Raw genomic sequence first — 12,509 nt, forward strand, 5'->3', positions numbered from 1 at the left:
CCTTTTGTATTTAATTCCAATGTAATTTCAGTGTTTCATCGTCAATGTGTATGTAAAAGGAATACATTGAACCTGCAGTGGAGTATAGGAATCTAACACTGGTCTCACAGGAAAGGATCAAAGCACAGACTCTAAGAAGTCTCACTCTTCTTGCACTTAAGGCGGCATTGTGCCTTTTGTATTTAATTCCGATGTAATTTCAGTGTTTCATCGTCAATGTGTATGTAAAAGGAATACATTGAACCTGCAGTGGTGTATCGGAAACTAAACTGGTCTCATAGGAAAGGATCAAAGCACAGACTCTAAGAAGTTTCACTCCTTTTGCACTTAAGGTGGCATTGTGCCTTTTGTACTTAATTCCGATGTAATTTCAGTGTTTCATCGTCAATGTGTAGGTAAAAGGAATACATTGAACCTGAAGTGGTGTATTGGAAATTAATACTGGTCTCATCGGAGAGGATCAAAGCACAGACTCGAAGAAGTCTCACTCCTTTTGCACTTGAGGTGGCATTGTACCTTTTGTATTTAATTCCAATGTAATTTCAGTGTTTCATCGTCAATGTGTATGTAAAAGGAATACATTGAACCTGCAGTGGAGTATAGGAATCTAACACTGGTCTCACAGGAAAGGATCAAAGCACAGACTCTAAGAAGTCTCACTCTTCTTGCACTTAAGGCGGCATTACGCCTTTTGTATTTAATTCCGATGTAATTTCAGTGTTTCATCGTCAATGTGTATGTAAAAGGAATACATTGAACCTGCAGTGGTGTATCTGAACCTAATACTGCTCTCCTAGGAAAGGATCAAAGCACAGACTCTACGAACTCTCACTCTTCTTGCATTTAAGGCGGCATTGTGCCTTTTGTATTTAATTCCGATGTAATTTCAGTGTTTCATCGTCATTGTGAATGTCCAAGGAATACAAAGAACTAGCAGTGGTGTATGGGAAACTCATACTAGTCTCACAGGAAAGGATCAAAGCACCGACTGTAAGAAGAGTCTCTATTCTTGTACTTAAGTCGTCATTGTGCCTTTTGTATTTAACTCCGATGCGATTTCTGTGTTTCATCGTCAATGTGAAGGTCCAAGGAATACATTGACCCTGCAGTGGAGTATCGGAAAGTAACACTGGTCTCACAGGAAAGGATCAAAGCACAGACTCTAAGAGGTGTTACTCTTATTGCACGTAAGGCGGCATTGTGCCTTTTGTATTTATTTCAGATGTAATTTCAGTGTTTCATCGTCAATGTGAATGTCCGATGAATACATAGTACCAGCAGTGGTGTATCGGAAACTAATACTGGTCTCACAGGAAAGGATCAAAGCTCCGACTGTAAGAAGAGTGTCAATTCTTGTACTAAAGGCGGCGTTGTGCCTTTTGTATATAATTCAGATGCGATTTCTGTGTTTCATCGTCAATGTGAAAGTCCAAGGAATACATTGAACCTGCAGTGGTGTATCGGAAACTAATACTGGTCTCACTGGAAAAAATCAAATCACTGACTCTAAGAAGTCCCACTCTTCTTGCACTTAAGGCGGCATTGTACCTATTGTATTTAATTCCGATGTAATTTCAGTGTTTCATGTTCAATGTGACAGTCCAAGGAATACATTGAACCTGCAGTGGTGTATCGGAAACTAATACTGGTCTCACAGGAAAGGATCAAAGCACCGACTGTAAGAAGACTCTCTATTCTTGTACTAAAGGCGGCATTGTGCCTTTTGTATTTAATTCCGATGCCTTTTTCCGTGTTTCATCCTCAATGTGAAGGTACAAGGAATACATTGAACTAGCAGTGGTGTATCGGAAACTAATACTGGTCTCACATGGAATGCTCAAAGCACCGACTGTAAGAAGAGTCTCTATTCTTGTACATAAGGCGGCATTGTGCCTTTTGTATTTAATTCCGATGCGATTTCTGTGTTTCATCGTCAATGTGAATTTCCAAGGAATACATTGACCCTGCAGTGGTGTATCGGAACCTAATACTGGTCTTATAGGAAAGGATCAAGGAAGAGACTCTAAGAAGTCTCACTCTTCTTGCATTTAAGGCAGAATTGTGCCTTTTGTATTTAATTCTGATGTAATTTCAGTGTTTCATCGTCAATGTGTATGTAAAAGGAATACATTGAACCTGCAGTGATGTATCGGAAACTAATACGGGTCCCATAGGTTAGGATCAAAGCACAGACTGTAAGAAGTCTCACTCTTCTTGCATTTAAGGCGGCATTGTGCCTTTTGTATTTAATCCCGATGTAAATTCAGTGTTTCATCCTCAATGTGTATGTAAAAGGAATACATTGAACCTGCAGTGGTGTGTCGGAAACTAATACTGTTCTCATAGGAAGGGATCAAAGCACAGACTCTAAGAAGTCTCACTCTTCTTGCATTTAAGGCGGCATTGTGCCTTTTGTAATTATTTCCAATGTAATTTCAGTGTTTCATCGTCAATGTGTATGTAAAAGGAATACATTGAACCTGCAGTGGTGTATCGGTAACTCAAAATGGTGTCATGGGAGAGGATCAAAGCACAGACTCTAAGAAGTCTCACTCTTCTTGCACATAAGGCGGCATTGTGCCTTTTGTATTTAATTCCGATGTAATTTCAGTGTTTCATCGTCAATGTGTATGTAAAATGGATACATTGGACCAGCAATGGTGTATCGGAAACTAATACTGGACTCACAGGAAAGGATCAGAGCACCAACTGTAAGAAGAGTCTCTATTCTTGTACTTAAGGCGGTGTTATTCCTTATGTATTTAATCCCGATGCGTTTTCTGTGTTTCATCGTCAATGTGAAGCTCCAAGCAATACATTGAACCTGGAGTGGTGTATCGGAAACTAAAACTGGTCACACAGGAAAGGATCAAAGCACAGACTCAATGAAGTCTCAATCTTCTTGCACTTAATTCGGCATTGCGCCTTTTGTATTTAATTCCGATGTAATTTCAGCGTTTCATTGGCAATGTGTACGTAAAACGAATACATTCAACCTGCAGTGGTGTCTCGGAAACTAATATTGGTCTCATAGGAAAGGATCAAAGCACAGACTCTAAGGTGTCTCACTCTTCTTGCATTTCAGGCGGCATTGTGCCTTTTGTATTTAATTCCAATGTAATTTCAGTGTTTCATCGTCAATGTGACAGTCCAAGGAATACATTGAACCTGCAGTGCTGTATCGGAAACTAATACTGGTCTCACAGGAAAGGATCAAAGCACCGACTGTAAGAAGACTCTCTGTTCTTGTACTTTAGGCGGCATTGTGCCTTTTGTATTTAATTCCGATGTCTTTTTCTGTGTTTCATCCTCAATGTGAAGGTCCAAGGAATACATTGAACTTGCAGTGGTGTATCGGAAACTAATACTGGTCTCACAGGGAATGCTCAAAGCACCGACTGTAAGAAGAGTCTCTATTCTTCTACTTAAGGCGGCATTGTGCCTTTTGAATTTAATTCCGATGCGATTTCTGTGTTTCATCGACAATCTGAATGTCCAATTAATACATTGAACCTGCAGTGGTGTGTCCGAAACTAATACTGGTCTCACAGGAAAGGATCAAATCACAGACTCTAAGAAGTCTCACTCTTCTTGCACGTAAGGCGGCATTGTGCCTTTTGTACTTAATTCCGATGTAATTTCAGTGTTTCATCGTCAATGTGTATGTAAAAGGAATACATTGAACCTGCAGTGGTGTATCGGAAACTAATACTGGTCTCATAGGAAATGATCAAAGCACAGACTCTAAGAAGTCTCACTCCTTTTGCACTTAAGGTGGCATTGTGCCTTTTGTACTTAATTCCGATGTAATTTCAGTGTTTCATCGTCAATGTGTAGGTAAAAGGAATACATTGAACCTGCAGTGGTGTATCGGAAATTAATACTGGTCTCATAGGAGAGGATCAAAGCATAGACTCGAAGAAGTCTCACTCCTTTTCCACTTAAGGTGGCATTGTACTTTTGTATTTAATTCCAATGTAATTTCAGTGTTTCATCGTCAATGTGGATGTCCAAGGAATACATTGAACCTGCAGTGGTGTATCGGAAACTAATACTGGTCTCACAGGGAATGCTCAAAGCACCGACTGTAAGAAGAGTCTCTATTCTTGTACTTAAGGCGGCATTGTGCCTTTTGTATTTAATTCCGATGCGATATCTGTGTTTCATCGTCAATGTGAAGGTCCAAGAAATACATTGAACCTGCAGTGGTGTATCGGAAACTAATACTGTTCTTACAGGGAATGCTCAAAACACCGACTGTCAGAAGAGTCTTTATTCTTGTACTTATGGCGGCATTGTGCCTTTTGTATTTAATTCCGATTTAATTTCAGTGTTTCATCGCCAATATGTATGTAAAAGGAATACATTGAACCTGCAGTGGTGTATCGGAAACTCATAATGGTGTCATGGGAGAGGATCAAAGCACAGACTCTAAGAAGTCTCACTCTTCTTGCATTTAAGGCGGCATTGTGCCATTTGTATTTAATTCCGATGTAATTTCAGTGTTTCATCGTCAATGTGTATTTAATAAGGGATACATTAAACCTGCAGTGGTGTATCGGAATCTAATACTGGACTCACAGGAAAGGATCAGAGCACCGACTGTAAGAAGAGTCTCTATTCTTGTACTTAAGGCAGCGTTGTGCCTTTTGTATTTAATCCCGATGCGTTTTCTGTGTTTCATCGTCAATGTGAAAGTCCAAGGAATTCATTGAACCTGCAGTGGTGTATCGGAAACTAATACTGGTCTCACAGGAAAGGATCAAAGCACAGACTGTAAGAAGACTCTCTATTCTTGTACTTAAGGCGGCATTGTGCCTTTTGTATTTAATTCCGATGCCTTTTTCTGTGTTTCATCCTCAATGTGAAGGTCCAAGGAATACATTGAACTTGCAGTGGTGTATCGGAAACTAATACTGGTCTCACAGGGAATGCTCAAAGCACCGACTGTAAGAAGAGTCTCTATTCTTGTACTTAAGGCGGCATTGTGCCTTTTGTATTTAATGCCGATGCGATTTCTGTGTTTCATCGTCAATGTGAATGTCCAAGGAAAACATTGAACATGCAGTGGTGTGTCGGAAACTAATACTGGTCTCACAGGAAAGGATCAAATGACAGACTCTAAGAAGTCTCACTCTTCTTGCACGTAAGGCGGCATTGTGCCTTTTGTACTTAATTCCGATGTAATTTCAGTGTTTCATCGTCAATGTGTATGTAAAAGGAATACATTGAACCTGCAGTGGTGTATCGGAAACAAATACTGGTCTCATAGGAAAGGATCAAAGCACAGACTCTAAGAAGTCTCACTCCTTTTGCACTTAAGGTGGCATTGTGCCTTTTGTACTTAATTCCGATGTTATTTCAGTGTTTCATCGTCAATGTGTATTTAAAAGGAATACATTGAACCTGCAGTGGTGTATCGGAAATTAATACTGGTCTCACAGGAAAGGATCAAAGCACCGACTGTAAGAAGAGTCTCTATTCTTGTACTTAAGGTGGCATTGTGCCTTTTGTATTTAATTCCGATGCGATATCTGTGTTTCATCGTCAATGTGAAGCTCCAAGGAATACATTGAACCTGCAGTGGTGTATCGGAAACTAATACTATTCTCACAGGAAAGGATCAAAATACAGACATCAAGTAGTCTCACTCTTCTTGCATTTATGCCGGCATTGTGCCTATTGTATTTAATTCCGACGTAATTACAGTGTTTCATCGTCAATGTGTATGTAAAAGGAATACATTGAACATGCAGTGGTATATCGGAAACTAATACTGGTCTCATAGGAAAGGATCAAAATACAGACTCTAAGAAGTCTCACTCTTCTTGCATTTAAGGCGGCATTGTGCCTTTTGTATTTAATTCCGATGTAATTTCAGTGTTTCATTGGCAATGTGTACGTAAAACGAATACATTCAACCTGCAGTGGTGTATCGGAAACTAATACTGGTCTCATAGGAAAAGATCAAAGCACAGACTCTAAGGTGTCTCACTCTTCTTGCATTTAAGGCGGCATTGTGCCTTTTGTATTTAATTCCGATGTAATTTAAGTGTTTCATCGTCAATGTGACAGTCCAAGGAATACATTGAACCTGCAGTGGTGCATCGGAAACTAATACTAGTCTCACAGGACAGGATCAAAGCACCGACTGTAAGAAGACTCTCCATTCTTGTACTTAAGGCGGCATTGTGCCTTTTGTATTTAATTCCGATGCCTTTTTCTGTGTTTCATCCTCATTGTGAACGTCCAAGGAATACATTAACTTGCAGTGGTGTATCGGAAACTAATACTGGTCTCACAGGGAATGCTCAAAGCACCGACTGTAAGAAGAGTCTCTATTCTTGTACTTAAGGCGGCATTGTGCCTTTTGTATTTAATTCCGATGCGATTTCTGTGTTTCATCGTCAATGTGAATGTCCAAGGAATACATTGAACCTGCAGAGGTGTGTCGGAAACTAATACTGGTCTCACAGGAAAGGATCAAATCACAAACTCTAAGAAGTCTCACTCTTCCTGCACGTAAGGCGGCATTGTGCCTTTTGTACATAATTCCGATGTAATTTCAGTGTTTCATCGTCAATGTGTATGTAAAAGGAATACATTGAACCTGCAGTGGTGTATCGGAAACTAATACTGGTCTCATAGGAAAGGATCAAAGCACAGACTCTAAGAAGTTTCACTCCTTTTGCACTTAAGGTGGCATTGTGCCTTTTGTACTTAATTCCGATGTAATTTCAGTGTTTCATCGTCAATGTGTAGGTAAAAGGAATACATTGAACCTGAAGTGGTGTATTGGAAATTAATACTGGTCTCATCGGAGAGGATCAAAGCACAGACTCGAAGAAGTCTCACTCCTTTTGCACTTGAGGTGGCATTGTACCTTTTGTATTTAATTCCAATGTAATTTCAGTGTTTCATCGTCAATGTGTATGTAAAAGGAATACATTGAACCTGCAGTGGAGTATAGGAATCTAACACTGGTCTCACAGGAAAGGATCAAAGCACAGACTCTAAGAAGTCTCACTCTTCTTGCACTTAAGGCGGCATTACGCCTTTTGTATTTAATTCCGATGTAATTTCAGTGTTTCATCGTCAATGTGTATGTAAAAGGAATACATTGAACCTGCAGTGGTGTATCTGAACCTAATACTGGTCTCCTAGGAAAGGATCAAAGCACAGACTCTACGAACTCTCACTCTTCTTACATTTAAGGCGGCATTGTGCCTTTTGTATTTAATTCCGATGTAATTTCAGTGTTTCATCGTCATTGTGAATGTCCAAGGAATACAAAGAACTAGCAGTGGTGTATCGGAAACTCATACTAGTCTCACAGGAAAGGATCAAAGCACTGACTGTAGGAAGAGTCTCTATTCTTGTACTTAAGTCGTCATTGTGCCTTTTGTATTTAACTCCGATGCGATTTCTGTGTTTCATCTTCAATGTGAAGGTCCAAGGAATACATTGACCCTGCAGTGGAGTATCGGAATGTAACACTGGTCTCACAGGAAAGGATCAAAGCACAGACTCTAAGAGGTGTTACTCTTATTGCACGTAAGGCGGCATTGTGCCTTTTGTATTTATTTCAGATGTAATTTCAGTGTTTCATCGTCAATGTGAATGTCCGATGAATACATAGTACCAGCAGTAGTGTATCGGAAACTAATACTGGTCTCACAGGAATGGATCAAAGCTCCGACTGTAAGAAGAGTGTCAATTCTTGTACTAAAGGCGGCGTTGTGCCTTTTGTATATAATTCAGATGCGATTTCTGTGTTTCATCGTCAATGTGAAAGTCCAAGGAATACATTGAACCTGCAGTGGTGTATCGGAAACTAATACTGGTCTCACTGGAAAGGATCAAAGCACTGACTCTAAGAAGTCCCACTCTTCTTGCACTTAAGGCGGCATTGTGCCTATTGTATTTAATTCTGATGTAATTTCAGTGTTTCATCGTCAATGTGTATGTAAAAGTAATACATTGAACCTGCAGTGGTATATCGGAAACTAATACTGGTTTCATAGGAAAGGATCAAAGTACAGACTTTAAGAAGTCTCACTCTTCTTGCATTTATGGCGGCATTGTGCCTTTTGTATTTAATTCCGATGTAATTTCAGTGTTTCATTGGCAATGTGTATGTAAAACGAATACATTCAAACGGCAGTGGTGTATCGGAAACTAATACTGCTCTCATAAGAAAGGATCAAAGCACAGACTCTAAGGTGACTCACTCTTCTTGCATTTAAGGCTGCATTGTGCCTTTTGTATTTAATTCCGATGTAATTTCAGTGTTTCATCGTCAATGTGACAGTCCAAGGAATACATTGAACCTGCAGTGGTGTATCGGAAACTAATACTGGTCTCACAGGAAAGGATCAAAGCACCGTCTGTAAGAAGACTCTCTATTCTTGTACTTAAGGCGGCATTGTGCCTTTTGTATTTAATTCCGATGCCTTTTTCCGTGTTTCATCCTCAATGTGAAGGTCCAAGGAATACATTGAAGCAGCAGTGGTGTATCGGAAACTAATACTGGTCTCACAGGGAATGCTCAAAGCACCGACTGTAAGAAGAGTCTCTATTCTTGTACATAAGGCGGCATTGTGCCTTTTGTATTTAATTCCGATGCGATTTCTGTGTTTCATCGTCAATGTGAATGTCCAAGGAAAACATTGAACCTGCAGTGGTGTGTCGGAAACTAATACTGGTCTCACAGGAAAGGATCAAATCACAGACTCTAAGAAGTCTCACTCTTCTTGCAAGTAAGGCGGCATTGTAACTTTTGTACTTAAATCCGATGTAATTTCAGTGTTTCATCGTCAATGTGTATGTAAAAGGAATACATTGAACCTGCAGTGGTGTATCGGAAACTAATACTGGTCTCATAGAAAAGGATCAAAGCACACACTCTAAGAAGTCTCACTCCTTTTGCACTTAAGGTGGCATTGTGCCTTTTGTACTTAATTCCGATGTAATTTCAGTGTTTCATCGTCAATGTGTAGGTAAAAGGAATACATTGAACCTGCAGTGGTGTATCGGAAATTAATACTGGTCTCATAGGAGAGGATCAAAGCACAGACTCGAAGAAGTCTCACTCCTTTTGCACTTAAGGTGGCATTGTACCTATTGTATTTTATTCCAATGTAATTTCAGTGTTTCATCGTCAATGTGAATGTCCAAGGAATACATTGAACCTGCTGTGGTGTATCGGAAACTAATACTGGTCTCACAGGAAAGGATCAAAGCACCGACTGTAAGAAGAGTCACTATTCTTGTACTTAAGGCGGCATTGTGCCTTTTGTTTTTAATACCGATGCGATATCTGTGTTTCATCGTCAATGTGAAGGTCCATGAAATACATTGAACCTGCAGTGGTGTATCGGAAACTAATACTGGTCTCACAGGAAAGGATCAAAGCACTGACTCTAAGAAGTCCCACTCTTCTTGCACTTAAGGCGGCATTGTGCCTATTGTATTTAATTCCGATGTAATTTCAGTGTTTCATCGTCAATGAGTATGTAAAAGGAATACATTGAACCTGCAGTGGTATATCGGAAACTAATACTGGTATCATAGGAAAGGATCAAAATACAGACTCTAAGAAGTCTCACTCTTCTTGCATTTAAGGCGGCATTGTGCCTTTTGTATTTAATTCCGATGTAATTTCAGTGTTTCATTGGCAATGTGTACGTAAAACGAATACATTCAACCGGCAGTGGTGTATCGGAAACTAATACTGGTCTCATAGGAAAAGATCAAAGCACAGACTCTAACGTGTCTCACTCTTCTTGCATTTAAGGCGGCATTGTGCCTTTTGTATTTAATTCCGATGTAATTTCAGTGTTTCATCGTCAATGTGACAGTCCAAGGAATACATTGAACCTGCAGTTGTGTATCGGAAACTAATACTAGTCTCACAGGAATGGATCAAAGCACCGACTGTAAGAAGACTATCTATTCTTGTACTTATGGCGGCATTGTGCCTTTTGTATTTAATTCCGATGCCTTTTTCTGTGTTTCATCCTCAATGTGAAGGTCCAAGGAATACATTGAACTTGCAGTGGTGTATCGGAAACTAATACTGGTCTCACCGGGAATGCTCAAAGCACCGACTGTAAGAAGAGTCTCTATTCTTGTACTTAAGGCGGCATTGTGCCTTTTGTATTTAATTCCGATGCGATTTCTGTGTTTCATCGTCAATGTGAATGTCCAAGGAATACTTTGAACCTGCAGTGGTGTGTCGGAAACTAATACTGGTCTCACAGGAAAGGATCAAATCACAGACTCTAAGAAGTCTCACTCTTCTTGCACGTAAGTCGGCATTGTGCCTTTTGTACTTAATTCCGATGTAATTTCAGTGTTTCATCGTCAATGTGTAGGTAAAAGGAATACATTGAACCTGCAGTGGTGTATCGGAAATTAATACTGGTCTCTTAGGAGAGGATCAAAGCACAGTCTCGAAGAAGTCTCACTCCGTTTGCACTTAAGGTGGCATTGTACCTTTTGTATTTAATTCCAATGTAATTTCAGTGTTTCATCGTCAATGTGTATGTAAAAGGAATACATTGAACCTGCAGTGGAGAATAGGAATCTAACACTGGTCTCACAGGAAAGGATCAAAGCACAGACTCTAAGAAGTCTCACTCTTCTTGCACTTAAGGCGGCATTGTGCCTTTTGTATTTAATTCCGATGTAATTTCAGTGTTTCATCGTCATTGTGAATGTCCAAGGAATACAAAGAAATAGCAGTGGTGTATCGGAAACGAATACTGGTCTCACTGGAAATGATCAAAGCACCGACTGTAAGAAGAGTCTCAATTCTTGAACTTAAGGCGGCGTTGTGCCTTTTGTATTTAATTCCGATGCGATTTCTGTGTTTCATCGTCAATGTGAAGGTCCAAGGAATACATTGACCCTGCAGTGGTGTATCGGAAAGTAACACTGGTCTCACAGGAAAGGATCATAGCACAGACTCTAAGAGGTCTTACTCTTCTTGCACGTAAGGCGGCATTGTGCCTTTTGTATTTATTTCCGACGTAATTTCAGTGTTTCATCGTCAATGTGAATGTCCAATGAATACATAGTACCAGCAGTGGTGTATCGGAAACTAATACTGGTCTCACAGGAAAGGATCAAAGCTCCGACTGTAAGAAGAGTGTCAATTCTTGTACTTAAGGCGGCGTTGTGCCTTTTGTATATAATTCCGATGCGATTTCTGTGTTTCATCGTCAATGAGAAGGTCCAAGGAATACATTGAACCTGCAGTGATGTATCGGAAACTAATACTGGTCTCACAGGAAAGGATCAAAGCACTGACTCTAAGAAGTCCCACTCTTCTTGCACTTAGGGCGGCATTGTGCCTATTGTATTTAATTCCGATGTAATTTCAGTGTTTCATCGTCAATGTGTATGTAAAAGGAATGCATTGAATCCGCAGTGGTATATCGGAAACTAATACTGGTTTCATAGGAAAGGATCAAAGCACTGACTCTAAGAAGTCCCACTCTTCTTGCACTTAAGGCGGCATTGTGCCTATTGTATTTAATTCCGATGTAATTTCAGTGTTTCATTGGCAATGTGTACGTAAAACGAATACATTCAACCTGCAGTGGTGTATCGGAAACTAATACTGGTCTCATAGGAAAGGATCAAAGCACAGACTCTAAGGTGACTCACTCTTCTTGCATTTAAGGCGGCATTGTGCCTTTTGTATTTAATTCCGATGTAATTTCAGTGTTTCATCGTCAATGTGACAGTCCAAGGAATACATTGAACCTGCAGTGGTGTATCGGAAACTAATACTGGTCTCATAGGAAAGGATCAAAGCACAGACTCTAAGGTGACTCACTCTTCTTGCATTTAAGGCGGCATTGTGCCTTTTGTACTTAATTCCGATGTAATTTCAGTGTTTCTTCGTCAATGTGTAGGTAAAAGGAATACATTGAACCTGCAGTGGTGTATCGGAAATTAATACTGGTCTCATAGGAGAGGATCAAAGCACAGACTCGAAGAAGTCTCACTCCTTTTGCACATAAGGTGGCATTGTACCTTTTGTATTTATTTCCAATGTAATTTCAGTGTTTCATCGTCAATGTGTATGTAAAAGGAATACATTGAACCTGCAGTGGAGTATAGGAATCTAACACTGGTCTCACCGGAAAGGATCAAAGCACAGACTCTAAGAAGTCTCACTCTTGTTGCACTTATGGCGGCATTGTGCCTTTTGTATTTAATTCCGAGATAATTTCAGTGTTTCATCGTCAATTTTTATGTCCAAAGAATACATTGAACCTGTAGTGCTGTATCGGAAACTAATACTGGTCTCATAGGAAAGGATCAAAGCACAGACTCGAAGAAGTCTCACTCCTTTTGCACTTAAGGTGGCATTGTGCCTTTTGTACTTTATTCCGATGTAATTTCAGTGTTTCATCGTCAATGTGTAGGTAAAAGGAATACATTGAACCTGCAGGGGTGTATCTGAACCTAATACTGGTCTCATAGGAAAGGATCAA

The sequence above is a fragment of the Schistocerca serialis genome, chromosome 6, assembly GCF_023864345.2.
Source record: "Schistocerca serialis cubense isolate TAMUIC-IGC-003099 chromosome 6, iqSchSeri2.2, whole genome shotgun sequence".
Classification (NCBI taxonomy): domain Eukaryota; kingdom Metazoa; phylum Arthropoda; class Insecta; order Orthoptera; family Acrididae; genus Schistocerca; species Schistocerca serialis.